Source organism: Diaphorina citri, unplaced genomic scaffold (assembly GCF_000475195.1).
Source record: "Diaphorina citri unplaced genomic scaffold, Diaci psyllid genome assembly version 1.1 scaffold5245, whole genome shotgun sequence".
Classification (NCBI taxonomy): domain Eukaryota; kingdom Metazoa; phylum Arthropoda; class Insecta; order Hemiptera; family Psyllidae; genus Diaphorina; species Diaphorina citri.
This window is the reverse complement of record NW_007382621.1, coordinates 30,462-38,044: the sequence shown is the minus strand read 5'-3', so window position 1 is coordinate 38,044 and position 7,583 is coordinate 30,462. Positions and strand designations below refer to the sequence as shown.

Below are 7,583 nucleotides of genomic sequence, written 5' to 3'. Positions count from 1 at the left end.
GCCCGGTGCGGTGCTGGATAATGCCATGGCAGCGCTGTGCCGAATGATAGCGGCGTGCCCGGGCTCCGTGCCCATTGACAGGGTGAGTGTCTCGTGTCAGTAAAAATCTAACCAGGTCGCAGTGACCAAGGGCGTTTATTAAAGCCGATGGCCCTACTCATACCAGTAGGGTCAGTCTGAGCTTTTGTTGTAAGTAAGTCCATCGGCTATATTAAAGACGATGGCCCTGAGTCTTAGATTAGCCCTATTCTGCGAAATGTCGGGCTAGCACCCGCGATTTGGCGCTTACAAGGAAGACACGTTACCTCCCATCCTAACCAGGCTGGCACAGGTAAAGTAAAACTATCTGAAAACGGCTACTTTCCCTGTCGCGTATAATATCTCTAGTAGCGCGGTCAAACTTTTTTGACTTGGCGGGGCGGAGCGCTGCCGCGCTCCTTAATGCAAAACTTGAGATAGTCTAGTCCAGTTAACTTAGAGGGTAGCGCGTCTGTTTTGTAGCGCTAGGTCGCGGGTTTCATGCCCAGCCGGGGTAGATTTTATCGTAAACAGATAAGGTTCGTGCTTGGAACGGCTGGCTTTCTGCTGTTCCATCTTCTTATCTCTTCGCTTTTGGGACGATATAATTTAGTAGATACAATTCCTGTATCAAACCTCAAAAAAAATTTCTCCTATCCTGTTGACCTTCCCTCTTCGATTCGATAAAACCTCCGTGGTTACAATTCCCCCTGTCGAAGTTTTCAGTCATATTCGGGCAGGAATAAACGACTTATATTCTATCTCTTCACAGGTACTCCCAGTTCTAATTGATACACTCCCCATCACAGAAGACCTAGAGGAAACTCGTGTAGTACTGGAATGTCTGTGTATGCTGTACAACAGCGGTAACTCAACACTACAACAACACCTGGGCAAAGTTCTGGCCGTGCTGATTGTAATGCTGGCTGATCATGAACAGTTCTTTATCAAATCAGGTAAAACTTTTCAGCCATTGTTCCTGGAACGTTTCTTGAACTATAACTGCCAAACCTCAGTGGTGTAGTGGTTAGCAAGGTGGACTTTGAATCTGGAGGTTGGTCTGGCTAGAGGACTTTGAACAGGGAGGACTTAGTCTGGCTGGGGGATTTTAAACAGGGAGGATACCAGCCTGAAATTTCCCTTGCTAAAGAAATATCAAAGGTTCAGTGCGAAGGGTATCCACTCGTAAAAATTTTGTAGCCAAAACCAAATGTCAGCCCAAAAGTAATCACCCGAGGGATGATAAACGCCGACTCTGTCTGAACACTGGAAAAGGGCGAAGAAGAAAAAGAAAACTCACTAGATTTTTTGTTATGTATTTCATATTTTTACTTTACTCAGTCAGCTCCCATGGCGTAGTGGTCACTGCACTCGCCTTGCACGCGGGAGACCCGGGTTCAATTTTAAAACTCTGTGCTCGCTTCCTTCGGTGACTAACCTCATTTGAGAAGTAGCACTGCCGTTGCTGGATATCCAAATTCTTAACGTTAGGCTCTGCTCTCACTATCATAGCGTCAAGACGGAGGTGAAGCTGATGGCCCGGATAAATCTGATGCGTGGAACCGCAATTTGGATGCAACCTTTTTGTACCTGTGCTCCCTGACCGCAGGTTGGATGCAGCCCTTACTTTGATTCCATCAGAGGACGTATGACTGTCGTAGTAATTGCCAGGATCTGAGTTGAGTGTCACAGAAAGTCCCATGATAGGGCCAGATCCACCCACCTTCACTACTTCCTCTTCATCAGTGGTACTTCTGAAAACAAATTATACATCATATAAGGTGTATTTTACTTTCGGAATCGGTTCCTTTTTGGAAACGAAATGACTCCTGTACTAAACCATAGGAAATCTAAGATGGTGCGCCATCGAAATTGGTTCCGTTTCCGAAAGGAAAATAGTGAAAATACACCCTGTATATGTACTATCACGTGACGTGACGTGATAGTAGTGTGTTTCTATCGAAAGTGAAAATACACCTTGTATATTTTTTTTTACTTTCCTTATCCTATAGGAAGGAATGTAATGTAATGGGGTCAAATTTTCGATGGTCAGTTTTTAGTGTCACATTTTTAGTGACAAGAATGCGACACAAAACTTTTCGTTGAGACCGGTGCAACGGTTGGCGGCATTTTACCGCTTTTTGGCGGTTTTCGGTGTAGTTTAACAATATCTCGGGAACGGTAAGTTAGAGACTTGAAATTTGGTATATAGTTCACAAATGTGAAAAGGATGCAACACAAAACGTTTGGTTGAGATGGTTACTGCGCTTGACGGTATTTTGACCGCTTTTGGACAGATTTCGACCGTTTTTTGGTGGTTTTCAGCTGTAGCGACAAAACGGTTAGAGATATTGTAAAAGTTAGGGTAAAAGAACACTCAAATAAGCATCATTCAATAGGATAAGGAAAGTCGTGTGATGTTCACCAGATTTTTTTTTTCTTTTTTTTTTTTTTTTGTTTGAGAGATTAAAGTCGTATAACGGCGGTTTACCTTTCATTCAATGCTACCCCCAGGTACCACTAGCAACCATTGCTTAACTAATTGATCCCTTGGGAATAAGTGCACAGTGGTGCTCTTCAACAAACCAATCCACCTAAGATACATTGCATCCTCTTTTTTCAGGAGTAATCAAGGTAGAAAACACTACTACATCACGTGACGTGACGTGATAGTAGTGTGATTCCACCTTTTGACACTCTGCTCAATAAGGTTGTCGGACTACATATTGATCGTACGTCCTAATTCCCCTGATGGTAGTTGAAGCTGCAGCAAATCCCCTCCGACAGCATTTGATGGACGAAATATCTTCCACACAGTGATTCCTTTGTCGAGCCACTACATGAGGACCAGCATGCTCGAACAAGGTTGGAGAGCTGTGAAAAAGATTGTTTCTTAAAGGCATACAAGTACCTACTTTGGTTCAGAAAGTGTCTGGTGGTCATCCAAGTGTACATAGCGCGATACCCATTTGAAATGGTCAATTCAAAAGAAAAATTAATTAACTAGTTACATTCAATTCCTGGTTAATCAAGGCTAGGCCATCAAAAAGGGCGGAATTGCTCGAGTATGTTACATGATAAGGCAAGATGTTGTATTTCACAAGTGTTTTAAATGTAACAAGACCTGTAATAATTTGAAGTGTAAGTCTTTACTAACCTACCTATGTTGAGTGGTTTATAAATTGGGGTGCCACCCAGACACCTCATTCACCCGCCCAACTCGAGAGTTAGGCGCGTTGATATCGAGGGTGTGATCTGAATCATTGCGGAGAAGATAGATCATCACAACCTCACGCTCAGGTAAATGAGAGAGTCTCTCATCGTGACTGAGGGGCTGGAAACTATAAAAAGTTTGTCAACTGAGATTTACTACAGAATAGATCCTGTGAGATGAATTCTTAACTGTACATGCTTTGTATGAAGCAAGTGAAACAAATCGAATGTGTTAAAAAGAGAAGTTCGTATATCGGGAAACAACATTCCTACATGTGTTACAAAATGTGGTACTGCAAATTGCCATACTCAACATGTGTACAGCCGTTATCTTTTCTCCGAATAACACTAACCGCGGGTACGAGATGATTTTAAGTCGAGTTAGTATAGTTACCTGATACATGAGATACCTATAGATTTGCCTATCTTGTTCGATTCAGCAAATCGTCCACTCGTAGCAGGCTTCCTAATATTCTCGGATGTGGTCTGGGTGTGGCGATGAGATGGATAGTTTCTTGCAAGTAAAGCTTTGGCAGATCGTCACTAATTCCCAGAACTTTCCTGGGAATTTTAACGAAGAGGAATGGTGTCGTAAAATGTATGAACTTGCAGTCGTTTCATAAAAAAGTTTAATTTGATTTGTTATAAATAAGTACGAAGTTGGTACAATTTTCTAAAGTTTTCGACGATAATGCGAGGGAGAAGTTCTTATACTATAGGTACTAATTAATGTTTAACTGGCATTATTTCCCAAAAATATACGTAAAGTTTGAGTCTAGCGCAGTATTTGGTAGAGGTACCTACTACCTACGTAATATGGAGTTGTAGAGTCTAGCCTATAGGCTACTCATAGACAGAGTCTTAGACATATGATTACGGTATACGCTAACAACAATATGACTATGGAGAATTAAAGTGTAGATGAGCATTTTCTGTTGTGCTAATAGCTTTTGTGATACAACGAGTGGAAATTTTAGTTGGTTCTTTGTATTAGGGCATGTAAAAAATTTCTAATTCGCAGTGACCGTTTGATGTCACTAAAAAGTCGATTTCATTTACGAAAAGATTTGAATAGAAAGAATCCTTCAACAATTGTGACACCCCAACTTTGTTCACGAGACGGTTTGTAAGATTTTTGTTATCTTCTAGAGTGACGCAGGACAAGCTACGTTCCATATCGGATAGTTGTCGTGTGAAGTGTGGTAACGCAGGGCATGAACCCGCTGTTGAACCGGGTAGGACTAGTCTGAATATGAGCAGGATTCAGCCCAAGGACCGCTGGCGACGGTGCACTAATCCAGCAGAGTCTGGAAATTGGGTGAAACTCGTTTGAAAGAAAAGCCGTAACCGTACCTTGGGGCACGTCTAGCATATCAAGCGTTGCCGGGAGCGCACGAACTTGAAAAGTAAAGTTCGAACGCCAATGCCGCACGCCGTTCACAAACGCCGGCCACATATTATCACACGAAACAAAGTTTTGAGGTTTTCAGCATTTCACCAAAATGCACTCTATCCAAAGTTATTTTGCTTCAAGATTCCTAGCTTTCTGTAAAACTGTTTTTGTGCAGCATGTAGGTAAATAATTAAGGCATTGTGCAATATTACTGATTGTACGTGAAGTATTCATTTTATGGGGAATTATTCAACTCCAAAACAATGAAATAAAGCTTATTTAAAGATTGAAGTGCCCTTTTAGGTGGGGGTATTAATTGGGTGCACTCAGTACAACTCATTCACCGCCTAACTCGGAGTTTAGGGCCGCAATCATCGAGGTGTGGAGTCTAATCTTGGAGAAGATCTAGACTCACACAACCTCACGGTGCCTCAGGTGAATGAGCACGCAGTCTCATCATCTGACCGAGGGGCTGGAAACTATAAAGTTTGCTCAACCTGAAGATGATACTGACACGAAATGATCCTGTGACAGGTTATGATCTTAATCGTTATCATGCGTTGTCATGAAGCAGTGAAACAAATCGTGAAATGTGTAAAAATGGAGGTTATAGAAATATGTAAAAATAGTAAAAAAAAATGTAAAATTATATCTACGAGTACCACATGTACTGTATACAACCGTTCAACGTTTGTATCGATTAACGCCGTGTAACAATGTTGAGTAGCAATTCGCAAAATTTGAAAAACGTTGCCATGTAGATGTTGTTTCGTAATATAGAACTTCTCATTTTTACCACATTTTCTGATTTGTTCACCTTGCTTTCATACAACGCATGATACAGTTAAGATCATTACTTTCACAGGATCATTCTGTAGTTATCTCAGGTTGCACAAGACTTTATAGTTCCAGCCCCTCGGTCACGATGATGAGCGACTCTCTCATTCACCTGAAGCGTGAGGTCAATGTGTAGAATCTGATCTTCTCCAAGATTAGAATCACACCATTAGATCAACCTCGATGATCGCGGCCCTAACTCTCGAGTTAGGCGGGTGAAATGAGTTGTCTGAGTGGCACCCAATTATACATAAAGGCTCTTCATATCTTTACAATAAGCTTGACATTGTTTGGGTGATACTTCTCCCATATCAATGAGTCTTCACGTACAATCAGAATCACAATGTCTTGTTGTTTACCGACATCTGCACAACCACAGTTACAGTCTGCTCGGAATCTTACAGCAAAACGAACTTCGGATAGAGTGCATTTGGTGAAATGCTGAAAACTCAAAATCTTCTTGATCATTCGTGTGGTAATATGTGGCCGGCGTTTGTGAACGGTGTGCGGGAATGGCGATCGAATTTTAACAATCAAATAAGAAAAGAACAGTAACATACTGATTGTCTCGACCAGGCTAGTTATCAAGAGTAGGTAAGGGTTGTAGTTAAAGATAAGGATTTTTTTTTATGTCCTTCTGCTATTCTTTCAGTACTTATGAACCCATGAATATGTATTTTGGCGAACAAAGCATCTATTAATACTCAATTTACCCATATTTTTCGGGATTGACTTTGAACGCCGCCTTAAGATATTTACGAATAAATGATCAAATAGCTTGGTAGAACCACCTTAATTCGGCGATTCATGTGCTTATATCTTTTCTCTATAGATTCGATGTGAAAGGTCTCATTACCACTCTTGTTTGATTGGACATGGGCACTTTTGATCCTTCTCCGTGGTACTTTCCTTTAGCTTTGTACCATGTTGGGATTTTAAATTTCTATTCATTTTTAGCGTCTTTGTTTCTAGGATGTTATTAGAATGTGTGAGAATTTTGCACTTGCTTTTTAGTGAACAAGTTTTACGAATAACTACTGGAAACAAGCTATAATTTATCTCTGCATACATGGACTGTTCTGCCGACCGTGCGTGAGCGCATAGGTGTTAACGTGTTAACCTTAGTTCCGACGTTCTATAGCTTTGTGAAATATTTGACATTCCGCATTGAAAAGAATGAAATACATCTTGCTCTTGTGACTGACACTCTACAATATAGGAGCTCTGATGTGTGAAGCATTTGTGTCATTCCAAACTGCCGCACTTCGGCTTCGCTCCCATCAATGGAGTGTTGTAGTTGAGTCAAGGCTAAAACTCAGCCTGAATTTTTTTAGCTTTCCAAACCCGGAAATTGATTACAATTCTTCTGGTGCGTTTCATTTGTTTAATGAAAACACGAACATGCCGATCGGCAAATGACGAAATGAGTGAGAAAACGGCACCATTCCTTATCTTACGAACGAGCTCTTCCAGTGTAGCTGTACAGTATTATTGTTCTATCGTTGATTCCTTTTAATCCTATGTTCTTATTCAATAAATAACATGCTAACTATTTTGAAAGGGGCTAATGCATTCGACAGTCATTGCCCCTTTTAAAATAAATTTATAAAAGAAAAAAAATCAGTTATAAGGTCGTAGCTACTTCGAGTCGTTACTTATTGTTTGATGAATAAAGAGAGCGAAGTGCGCAGTAGCTTGAAGTTGTTTATCATAATTCTTACCCTATTACCGTGTAGCTGTAGCCGTGTAGAGACAGGTTGGCTATCCGGTATAATGATGATTGTCCAACCATTCGATAGGTATAGGTACTCCAGTATATTTTCTGTTGCTCACACTGCCCCAGTCCTCTTCTATATGTAGATTTGTAGAAAAATATTCTTAATAGTAATTATTATCAGATATGCTACCACCTATTGTTACAACTGAAGTACATATCAGACATATCCCACTACAAACCATGTGATTGATCAAATAAAAATAATATGACTACAAATAAACTTGGGACGAACTAGAACACTCGTAACGTTCATACCACCAGCTCTCAGGTGTGCGTGAGGAACCTTAGAACTGTGTATGGACTTTCCTACTGGTGGTCTGGTGTGTGAAACTGACGAGTATGATA

General features: G+C 40.8%; 1 non-coding gene and 2 pseudogenes across 1 annotated transcript; 1 reads left to right on the top strand and 2 right to left on the bottom strand.

The window, feature by feature from the left end:
* Positions 1 to 3,207: 3,207 nt before the first annotated feature.
* Positions 3,208 to 3,418, bottom strand: LOC113472392. Its single transcript, XR_003394716.1, has one exon. It is a non-coding gene; the product is annotated as a small nucleolar RNA U3 (small nucleolar RNA).
* A 1,532-nt stretch (positions 3,419 to 4,950) lies between these two features.
* On the bottom strand, positions 4,951 to 5,169 carry LOC113472393 (annotated as a pseudogene).
* Positions 5,170 to 5,470: 301 nt separating this feature from the next.
* On the top strand, positions 5,471 to 5,699 carry LOC113472391 (annotated as a pseudogene).
* The last annotated feature ends 1,884 nt before the right edge of the window (positions 5,700 to 7,583 follow it).